The following is an 11,273-nucleotide window of genomic DNA, read 5'->3' on the forward strand; positions in this document are numbered from 1 at the left end:
CAGCTCAACGCAGGAGCACCCCCTACTGGCCCTCCACACATCCTAACTGTTAATGTGCATGATAAAAGGAAGCATAGGTGTCCGAGGACTTAGACAGACAGCAGAGAACCTAGGCTCAGCATCACAATGTGCTATTTTGTGGATTTAACCCTAAGGCTCTCTGTCTTGCCCTCTTCTCAACCCAAATCTGTAAAATGGGAATAGCATTCCCTTACTTATCACAGAGTACACTGTGAGCATTTACTTGTGAAAATAAATAACACAAGGCCATGAGATGCTGTGATACTACAGTAGTGGATGCTATATAACCTAAACGCATTTTATAGGTGTCAAGATAAGGAAGATGATGATGATGAAGGTCAGATAAAGCACCTAAATGAATTCACCATACTACAGGGGAGTACTAAATTCAAAGATAACAAAAAGAACTCTGAATCTAACTCTTTTGATGGCAGAGTTTTAAAAAAAAACCTGCCCCAACCTGGAATACTACTTTTTAATTTTGGACCTAAATTAGGTTACAAAATTGCTTTAAGTACCTTATTTATCCAAAACCAAGCAAGATGACTTAAATTTTAAGACAACCCCCCCTGTAATTAGATTCTGTACATGAAAAATTATAAAATTTGTTACAATTTTTCATGTATAGAATCTAATTAGTGGAAGGTCATCTTAAATTTGCCCCCTCCCTCTACAACTGTGGTAGAAGTGTGAGGGGCCAGATCCATCATCCTTGTCCTCCCACAGCCTGTGCCTGTTCTCCCACATGCCTGCCCCCACTACTGCTTGTCCTTTGCCACCTGCCCCAAGCCAGCACCCAAATCCAAGGCAGGGCTTCCCCTCCCCCCCCCAATGCTGATGGGAAAAAAATCATCTTGGATTTGAGTAAATACAGTATATCAAATAAAATCTTATAGATGGAAGTCTGTGCTCTATTAAACTTCCTTCCAACTGCTATTGCATAGCTTTTAATTAAGTTGGTATTAACACTGCACAAAATAAGAAAGCCGTGCATTGGAAAGTTTGTCTAACTTTATCCTAACCATGCAGTTGGTCCAATAAAAGATATCACCCACAAAATCATTTCTTCTCTACTAAAAGCTATGCACACCCACAATCATTTGAGCTTTAATTCGTGTAACGTAGTGAAGCAAAGTGAAGCTCTTATCCATACATCAGAACGTACCTAATGTCCCTAACTCACTAAAATGGAGTAAAATGAAGGGAGCCTCAGGGTATGTCTCCACTACTCTGGTGACTCACCCACTACAGACACTGCAGGAATGCTTTTGCCTCTGTGTGCCAGCCTGACCACAATGCCCTTGTGCAAGTCTCCAAGATACTCAAAAGAAAACATACAGAAAATTCCTTGCTCTTGCTTAATCCCTTATTTTAGGCAGAACCAACTACAAAAACAAACTAAAAACTAAGATCCTCTCAGAAGCTGCAGACTAAATCCAACCTAATCAGTTATTTCAGAGATTATGCACCATGTTCTGGGATAATTGCATAATACCTATATAAACACTACAAGATACTAATTATAGCCTCCAGCTTTCACAGGTCTGCAGCTTCTCATCTCACCTCCACCTTTTTCCCAGAGAATGGAAGAGGAAATCAGGAAAGAAACTGTTCCTCCTAGGGTGGCAAGAAGCAGAAATGGTAAGTGTCACTACTGTTGCCTGGGGCAACAAGAGTAGAGGCACAAACAAGGGTATTACCATATTTCTCATACTTATCATGCACCTATCCCCCCCACCGCCAAAAAAAATCAGCCCCCCAAAATTGGGGTGCATGTATTAAATAGGAAAGCATATATTCTGCCAGAGATAGAAGCACCCTGCTTTTATTCCTACTCCACACTGCAGCAGCTTTGGCATTACTATACAACCAGCTGAGTCAATTTGATTTAAGGGCTCATTGTTCTTCACTCCAAGATGCTAAAGATCGCCTCTCCTTTTTAATGGTCTTGATGTTCCACCAATCAAGCTAAGCTTTCTCAGAGCAATTTGATGTCTGCTAGCTGTTCCTAGTCTCTTTCCTTCTAGTTTACAACCCTGAAGAATCTTGAGCTCTTTTCACAATCATCCACCTATGGAGACAAGCCTTCAGCAGCAACTAGGGTTCCAGCTTTTGTTAAACAGGAAAGGGAGGGTGAATTTAAATTAGGCTATGTCCCTTGTCTATACAGCATTAACGCTGGAAAATAAGTACTTTTTTTCATCTGCCTTTCAAAAACAAGTTGCATATTATATTCTGTGGCATGTTATATATGGAAAATATACTGCCTGGAGTGTAAGGTGCGTAGAAAAGAATTGCTGGGTTACTACTGAAGCCCAGAGGCTGCTGTGGCAGGATAAGGAAAATCTGCAGCTGTTCCAAACAAACAAAAAACTAACAAAAGGGGGAGGAAAGGAGCTAAAAGTACAGAAAGGGGATTTTTGTTTGGAAAATTTGAATGGAGGGAAGAAGACCTGAGATGGCAACCGTGCTAAAAAGGGCTTGGGGTGCATGTAGGCTATTATGCCTAAAAAATAGCTGGCTCTACACTACAAACAAAAGGGGAGAAAAACAATATCAGACCTTCACTGAAACGCTGATTTGCAAGAATTAACATACCTGATTTTTTTTAATTGCAGCCAGTCTGCATTATAAAGTAGAAATAAAAATATTCCGAAGAGGTATAAAGTGAGGTGATAACTTCCTAAGAAGGATAAAGAGAAGTTGCAAAAATGTCTAGAAACGGATATGAGAAAAAGAACAGGTACAGTCACTGATTAGGGGGCAAGGTGCAAGGCTAATGAGTGGATGGATACAAAGGTCTTTACACCCTGAAGAGGAAATACAGAATGGAGCTGTGATTTCTTAGAAGACTTGATTTTTCTAAGTCTAGAAATCTTTAGAAGGATGACAGGGCACCTGATAGCTTTACACAGAAACCTAACTCATCTTATTTTTCAGCTTTACCAGTGTTGAATTTTCTAAATCACTACCTCCCAGACATTCTGGATTACCAACCTCCAACATTTCTCACAGAGAATGATGCACCCTTTTAATGTGCACCACAAGGGCCCAGTACAGCACACACAGTGTTTGCTATGGGCTCACAGATCATAGCTTGGGAACTACTGTGCTTGGTGGTGCTTTTCTCATTCTGTAAGTAGATAAATGTGTAAGCAGCAATATGCTGATTAGCAATAACTAAGCACTAAAGACAAGTACAAAAATTTAACTCCAGCTGCCTATATTCTAAACAGTGGTCTCCAAAGTAGGTTGCACGCACGACGATCCACTGGGTTGCGGGCAGAAAATATTAGAACTTCTATTTATATCTATTTTTATCTAAAAAAGTAAGAAAAATTAAGCTTTACTAATATTTAATATACGGATTGATACTGGCGCCCTCACTCGGTCCATATGTCAAATAAATATACATGTATTGGGGGTGCATGCTCAAAAATTTTTTACTGATGGGGTATGCAATCAAAAAAAGTTTGGAGACCACTGTTCTAAAGAACTGGTAGAAATGAGTGGGGACATATGCTAAAGTAATGGAAACAGAATTCTTCTAAAGCAAAATGAAAACATTATCAAATTTTTCGTGAGTGATAGTGTAAGAATGGGCTAATCATAAAACAAGAAAATCTGTTCTCTTCCCCACCTGAGCTACCAAATAATACTTTTTGTCTTTTGAACTGGAAAGTCAGGATGTCAATTATTTTGATCATCTTTCTAAAATGAAACAATTCTAATGTACTTGGATAAAAAAAAAAAATCATAGCTTTTTCAAATGCTTACTTAGTTGCTTCAACTATCACTTTAATCCCTCACCCTTCTAGGAAAATTTGAGCTTCACCTGAAGCATGACTGTGCCCAGAAGCTCACCAAGAACTTTTTTCCAACTACTCAGCTGGACTAATAAAAGATATCACATCTACCAAAGAACCTTGCCTGCCTACCTCCACCTGAAAGCATTTTTATACCTTTAACACGTAAGAAATTACTCTGTAATTATCCTACCAAAAAACAGAAGTAAAGAATTTACCTTAATAAACCACCTTCTGTGCAGCACAGAATTAACAATGTAAAGAAATGATTGAAACACCTCTCCCTGAATGTGCTCCATGACAAATTTAAAAGGTACAATTCTATATATAATGTGACTGCAGAACTAAAAAAAGGAAAAACTAAAAGATTAAAATATTGACATGAATGTCGATACATTCGATGAGTTCAGCAAACTCATGGAAAAATCAATTCTTCACTCAAACTCATGAGCAGGATCTCTCAGGGAGATTTTCTAAAGCAGGAGTCAGCAACCTTTTAGCAACAGCTGACTGAATTAACACAGCACAGTCCTAGGGGAGCAGCCAGATGGTACAGATTTTCTCCCCACCAAACCCAGGTTGGTAGGTTGGGTAACATCTTTTTGCTGGCTGGATCTGGCCCATGGGCTGCACGTGACTGACTCATAATCTAAGGGCCTATTTGCTTTGCCATTGGAATGGTGGGTTTTAGGAAAACCAGGAAAACCTTGAGCTTGGGAATTCGGTCAAAGGCTAATAAAAAATACTTCCAAGGGGGACGCCAAGGACAAAACATCAGTTAGTCCCCACTGGCCCTCAAATGAGTACAAGGAGCCAGTGAACACAGTCTAGAGGCATGAAGGGACAAGGGAGTGGAGGAAAATGGCCTCACAATCACTAGGGGTCCCCCACAGCCAGATCCTCCTTCCTGGTTACATAGATAATTAAATAGATAATCTAAAGGATAATTTGAGAACAGGCAGTTACAGAAACAGAAAACGACCTTTAAAGCACAACTGCATACTCTTCAAATGAAAAAGAAAGATAAGCATTGTAAGTAACCAGTACGGTTGCATCAGCGAGAACTCTTTAATCACCTGAAAATCAAAGAGACATCCACACAGGAAACAATGACTCAAAACTAAGTACAGTATAAGTCTAAAGGACTAGCACAAATATTTATGAATCAGATCAGAAAGACCAAGGAAAAAAATTCCCCTTACTAGTTGTAACCCATAAAAGGAACAAGAACAGGTTCTCTATTATGTTAGAAGAGGAAAAAAAACAGAAAGAATCAAATAACTAATAGGAAAGAACAAAAATTACTACAACACTATTGAATAGGGCTATGCAAAATAGCACCGTTTCATTTCAGCTTCCGTTTCGCCGTTTCAAAGGGACAGTATTTTGTTTCGCTGTTTCAAAACACTGTTCCGTTTCATTTCATTGAAACTCTTTTGCCATTTCAACATTTTGCCCATAGGCTATAATGGGCAATCACAAAAAATGCCTATAACTTTGTCATTTCTTGCCTGATACAGATGAAAATTGTACAAATGGTAGCCCCTTCTGAGGGTATGAAGTCTGCTATGTTTCAAGGAGATAGGTGTAGCGGTTTCTGGGAAACTGCATCTCAAACTGTTCAAAGAAAAACTCATATAAACTTGCCAGCAGCAGCAGCCTGCTGTCACCCCGCAAGCAGAGCCAGGGGCCTGCGCACCCCAGGAAGGGATGCGGGGCTGTGCCAGACTCCTCCCGGGTGGCACAGCCCCTGGATCTGCATGCAGGATGACAGCATGCTGCCAGGGGCCAGCATCAGCACCCGAGTCTGCCCAGCACTCAGCATGGGCTGCACCAGGCAGACTCAGGTGCTGATGCTGGCCCCAGCCAGCAGGGCAGCCTGCTGTCATCCTGTGCGCAGATCCGGGGACCCATGTGCCCCAGAAGGAGTCTGGCACAGCACCACAGCCCTCATTTCATTTCAAAGCTGTTTCGAAGCCTTTCATTTTGTTTCGATTTCGCTATTTTGAGCTTGAAATGCATTGAAACAGCTTTGAAATTAAACACCTGTTGAAATTTCACACAGCACTACTATTCAATGCTTTCTTTCCTCCAGTCTTCACAAAAGAAAAAACATAAAGAAGATGCATAAGGGGACATGGGAAAACCTAGCATCCATGTTCAGAAAGGAGAAAAAGGAATGCAGAGAATTACAGACCAGGCAGTTTTGGTTTGATGCTCAGACGCAAAAAAAAGGTTAGATGATCAATTTATAACATAAAGCAGCGGGAGCCAAACATTTTAGAAGGCATACCATAAATTAGCCATGTGCCCTTCTCAAAATATCACTCCAATCCCCTTTCCTGTCCAATCTGCTGCTCTACTTTCCATACTCTCCCACCCTACCGGCTTCCTGTACTGTGTTCCCTACCTGATCTGCTGCTCTATCTGCCACAGTACCTCCTGTCCCCTCTCCAATCTGTCACATGCCACACACACACAAGCTGCCCATGCCACTTATGTCACATGGCCAACCTATGGCACATCCTTGATGTAAAGGTTTTTAAGGCAATAAAAATAACGAAAACAGATTTCACAAATCACCTCAAACCAACTCCTTCCTTCTTCCAAAAAACTACGGATGAGAAGCAATAATGTAGTATATCTTAATTTTTGGAAGCTTTCTGAAAGACTCACAAAATTAAATTGCTACTAGATGGGTATACAACTAGCTGAAAAAAACTGAAAATAACTGCTGCCAGAATAGTTATCAATCAGTTGCCATCATACTGGGATGGTACACCAATTAGGGTCTCACAAGGGTTGGTCCCAGGCCTGATTCTCTTCAATATTTTTATTAACTTGAATGATGAATAGAAAGTATGCTCTACTCTGTAGAGTTTGAATGCACCTCAGACTGAGCATCAGTCAACAATGCAATCCTTTTACCAAAGAAAAAAGGCATATCTTGTTCTGAGATGTATAATTAGGGGAGACAGATAGTAATTACTATGCAACACTTGGTGATCAGTGTTCAACTTTGAGCACCTTAAAAAAAAGATATGAACAGTCCAGAGGAAAACAATGATAATTAGAAGCAGTTTAGAAAACACACACAATGTGGAAAAGTTAAAGGAATGAGTTTTAGCCTTGAAAAAGGAAGACCAGGAGAAGATATGATAGCAGCCATCCAACACAAAATGCATTAAAAAGAGGATGGAAATCAATTGTTCCTCTTGTCCTACACTTCAGGTAAACATGGAGAAACTTGCTGACTTGGCAAAGATTTAGACTGTTGGGGGGGAAAATATTTAAATATAAGGATAGTGAAGCATGACAACAAGCTGAGGAAGCTGTACAATCCCTTTACTTGAAGGTTTTTAAAAACAGGTTAGACAAGGCATTCAAGAAATAATTTATGCATCAGTACAAAGGGATGGACTAGGTGACTTGCGGCCCTTCCCCACCTTTCTATCATTTCTAAGATTAATAATACTTGGCTCATGAAACATGAAACAAGATTTGACAATAGCTGTAAGAATTCATAAAGAAGAGTGCTTCTATTTTTACATATGAAAAGAAAATCCCAGAATAGTGTGTCCAAATTGCTGAAGATGCTATCCAAGAAGTTAGGAAAGATTTATGAAAAGGGCTCTTCCATTTACTCAGTAAGAAAATGATAAAACTGAATGACTTTCACAAATGTAGTCAAGCACTATTAAGTGTTCCGTCTATGGCTCTGTCACACTGATTAAATCTCACTGAGAAAGCACAACATCTAACCATCCTAAAGAACACCACCTAAATACAATCTTCTAAACAATCATCAAAAGTGGACTCAATGGGGTCGGACTCAATGATCCACTGAGGTCCCTTCCAACCCCAGCATCTATAAATCTACGGAAAGCCCCACATTTGACTGGTAGGAGTGTCAGTGCACCAATGTCTTACCAATAATGATGGAAACTGGCAAAACTGTCACTGTACATTTGCATCTAATTTGAAAATTTTCTCTGAGCATGAGGGAATCATCAGAGAAAATACATCAGGCTATTGTAAAAAAATAGGCACTTCACAGACAAACACCAAATGTAAATGGGTGTGGAAAAGATGCTATTGCCATTATGGTCCAGGAGATGTGCAAGAGGCAAGAATTCTTGTGGGTGACCTCTTTTTTTTGGGACCAACTGTACAGTTGGTATAGACACAGGCCAATTGTTGGTATAGACCAGTAATTCTCAACCAGGGTGCCTTAAGATCCTTTCAAAGGTGGTGTGGGGTGCCAAGCAATTTTAGCACTGCTAGGTTTACAAACATGAGTCAAGATCAACTCAGAGATTTCAACTAGAAATCCACAGCTGTGGTCTTTGTGAGTTCTTTGCAAGAGAAAAAACAGCTTTGAATTTGGATTTGGCTGATTATGGCTGTACCATAAGTGGAAACCCAACCTGATCTAATTAAGAACTGAGATCACTCAAGGACAAAACTCAAGAGACAAGCTAGAAACTTTTCTGTTACATTGCTAATAAAACTGACCTCAAGTACAAAGGACGTAAATAGACCTATAGCAGGAAAAGTGATACAAACCTACCACCTACACACCTGCTATTTCTTCTAATGCTTGGATACAAATTTCCACTTCATATGCCTTAGCGAAAGAGTTTATTGTATGAAAATGAAAAAGTAAAAGATAAGAGAGTTCTGTCAGTATTTTAAAAATGACCCCTCCCCCAATATTCCTATCCAACCAGCTCGATATTTACTTTAACACATCCCAAGTGATTAGGCCAAACCTTTGAATGAGATAGAAGTAAATGACAGTTTAAAAGCAATGCTGTAGCTGTGATTGTCCAGAAAGTATGCGAATAATAAGGATTTCTTAGGCTGATCTCTTTTATGGAACTAATTTTGTGGTTGGGACAGTGAGACCAGTTCCTGGATGCCAGACAGACCTGAGGAAGAACGTATTGCAGATGAAAGCTGGTCTCATTTTACCCCAGCTACACAGGCCTATATGACGCATAAGGGGAACTTGGGACTTAAACCCAGAGAGCAACAATTAGCCCTTATTACAGACATCTATTATGTATGCGTCAGCTGAGTTTGGGGGACCACTAAAGGGAGCGAGGTCACAGGTTAAAACAAGTGCTCCAAGGAGAGACACCAAATAGAGCTGACAGCTCCCACTGGCCCTCAAACAAGTCCAAGGAGCCAGTGGATGCTACCCAGTGAAATTAAGCCCAGAGATTAGGTAAATGGCCCTGCAGCCCCTAGGGGCCTCCCAGCCAGAGCCTCCTTCCTGGTCAAACAGATGGCTAACTTGGCTAGGATCAGCAAGTCCCAAATACACAGGACTTTTAACATGTCAAGAAGAGTCACAGGCCCAGGCACACCAAGGAAACTATCAGCCCCTTTTAGTACTAGGGACCACTAATGATGTGTTACCAAATACTTGGGACAAATAACGATGAAAACAAGGACAGGAGTGGAGGTCACAAGTTAATAACTAGTACGTCAAGCAGGGACACTGAGAAGAGCCACTAGACAGTGCCCACTGGCCCTCAAACAAGTCCAAGGAGCCACCTGATGCTCCCCAGTGACACGAGCCAAGAGATCAGGAAAAGAGCCTCATAGCTCCCAGGGGTCTTCCCAGCCACAGCCTCCTTCCTGGTCAGGTAGCTGGCTAGGTTGGCCAGGATCAGCATGCCCCAAATACACAGGGGGTCCAATAACCCCCAGTATTGGGGTCATTTGACCCCAGTATTCTTTCCTGCCATGGCAGGGGGTCGGACTAGATGATCTGCTCAGGTCCCTTCCGACCCTACAAACTATGAAACACAGACCACCTAAAGAAACACTGGTCACCCCTTCCTGCTGACCACACCTCTCTCCACACCTTTCATTTACAGACTCCCTGTCCATGGCCCCATCAAGTCCCAGGACTTCCTGGTCAACCTCCCCCTGGCCCTGACCAAGCTGGCCATGTATCTGACCAGGAAGGAGGCTCTGGCTGGGCGGATCCCCAGGGACTGCTGAGCCTCTTTCCTTGCCCTACTTTGTTCCCGTCTCTGAGCAGAGTATCGCTGGGCAGCCTCCATTGGCTCCTTTGACTCATCTGAGGGCCAGTGGTGCTCTGCTCAGTGCCTCCCTTGGCATTGTTATGAATCTTTGACCTCCATTCCTGTCCCTTTTTTCATTATTTTTGTCCCAAGGAATCAGATTTCACCTTTCCTGTAGCCTCTCCATCCAAGGGAGGCCAACAAAAGATGTTGCCTGTGGCAAGTGGGACTCGGTGGGCCTAGCCCCACGTGACTAAAGATGACAAATAGACCTGGTCAACCTCCCCCTGGCCCCAACCAAGCTGTCAATATATCTAACCAGAAAAGAAGGTTCAGGTCCACTTTCCTATCCCTGGTCCATTCCCGTCTCAAAGCAGTTTCATAGGACAGCATCCACTGGCTCGGTGGACTCATCTGTGGGCCAGTGGGTGGTGTTTGAAGCGCTCTTCTTGGTGCTCCCCTTGGTGCACTTGTTCTGACCCCAGGACCCACATTTTGTCTTTGAGTTGTCCCAAAAAATGAGTGATAAGACCTTAGCGGCCCCATCTCCAAGGGAGCCCAAAGCTCTGCTCAGTGGGCTCCGGCCCACATGCCCAAATGGCAGTCAAGAGGCCTGAGGAAGACCCTGCCCCTTGGAGGCAGTGTTGCCAAGTATATAGTAATTATCGTATCTGCACAATAACTTCAACCTTAGCACAATGTATGATCAGTAACAGCAAAAGTATTCAAAATGTACTACTGACGCCTCCATGAAATCCTTTGAAATATGAATTTCCATTTCTACCCAGGAGAACTTTTACAATCTTTTCTCTGATGCCTGATGAAGGGTGTTTGTGCCCGAATGCTTGCAATTAAAGAAATTTTGTTGCGAAAACCTTGCTGGTCTAATCAAAGATATCACTTCTGTCCACAAGTCCCAACTGCTTTTTCCTCTAGACCAATACAGCTACAACCTGGACACCCTTCAAAACATACCATGATTTTTAAGGCAGCTCATTAATGCAACACCTGTAAAACCCAAGCTGCTCAAGGAGTCCTAACCTGACTTTCAGGTTTGCTGCCAGCACTCTCTCATCACTGCCTGCCTCAAAATAAAGAAATGCTTTAACTCTGAGGACCCAGGTCTTCGTCACTCCCAGATGGCTGACAGCCAGCTGTGTCAAGGAAATAAGGCGGCTGCTTCTTTGCAGACTTATTTGCCTATTTTTCCACTGGGCAATAGTTTTTCAGCAAACACAATCGCGTTGAGCTTCCAGGAGCATAATGTCCTATTGAAGACCTGAGGACGCTGCTCAGAGGAATGAGGCGCCCCTGGCAGCCAGGCCCCCGCTCGGGGGTCTCCAGGTCCGGGGCGCTGCACACGCCCGCTCACCCCCCATCCCCCGCCCCCACGGAGGGACGAGGCCTG

The 11,273-nt window shown here is 42.3% G+C and overlaps 1 protein-coding gene across 1 annotated transcript in view; it reads right to left on the minus strand.

Moving 5' to 3' along the window:
• The window catches only part of FBXL5 (F-box and leucine rich repeat protein 5), a 68,715-nt gene that overhangs the window by 57,168 nt on the left and 274 nt on the right, over positions 1-11,273 (minus strand). The window lies entirely within an intron of this gene.

Source organism: Crocodylus porosus, unplaced genomic scaffold (assembly GCF_001723895.1).
Source record: "Crocodylus porosus isolate Cpor-Errol unplaced genomic scaffold, CroPor_comp1, whole genome shotgun sequence".
NCBI classification, from domain to species: domain Eukaryota; kingdom Metazoa; phylum Chordata; order Crocodylia; family Crocodylidae; genus Crocodylus; species Crocodylus porosus.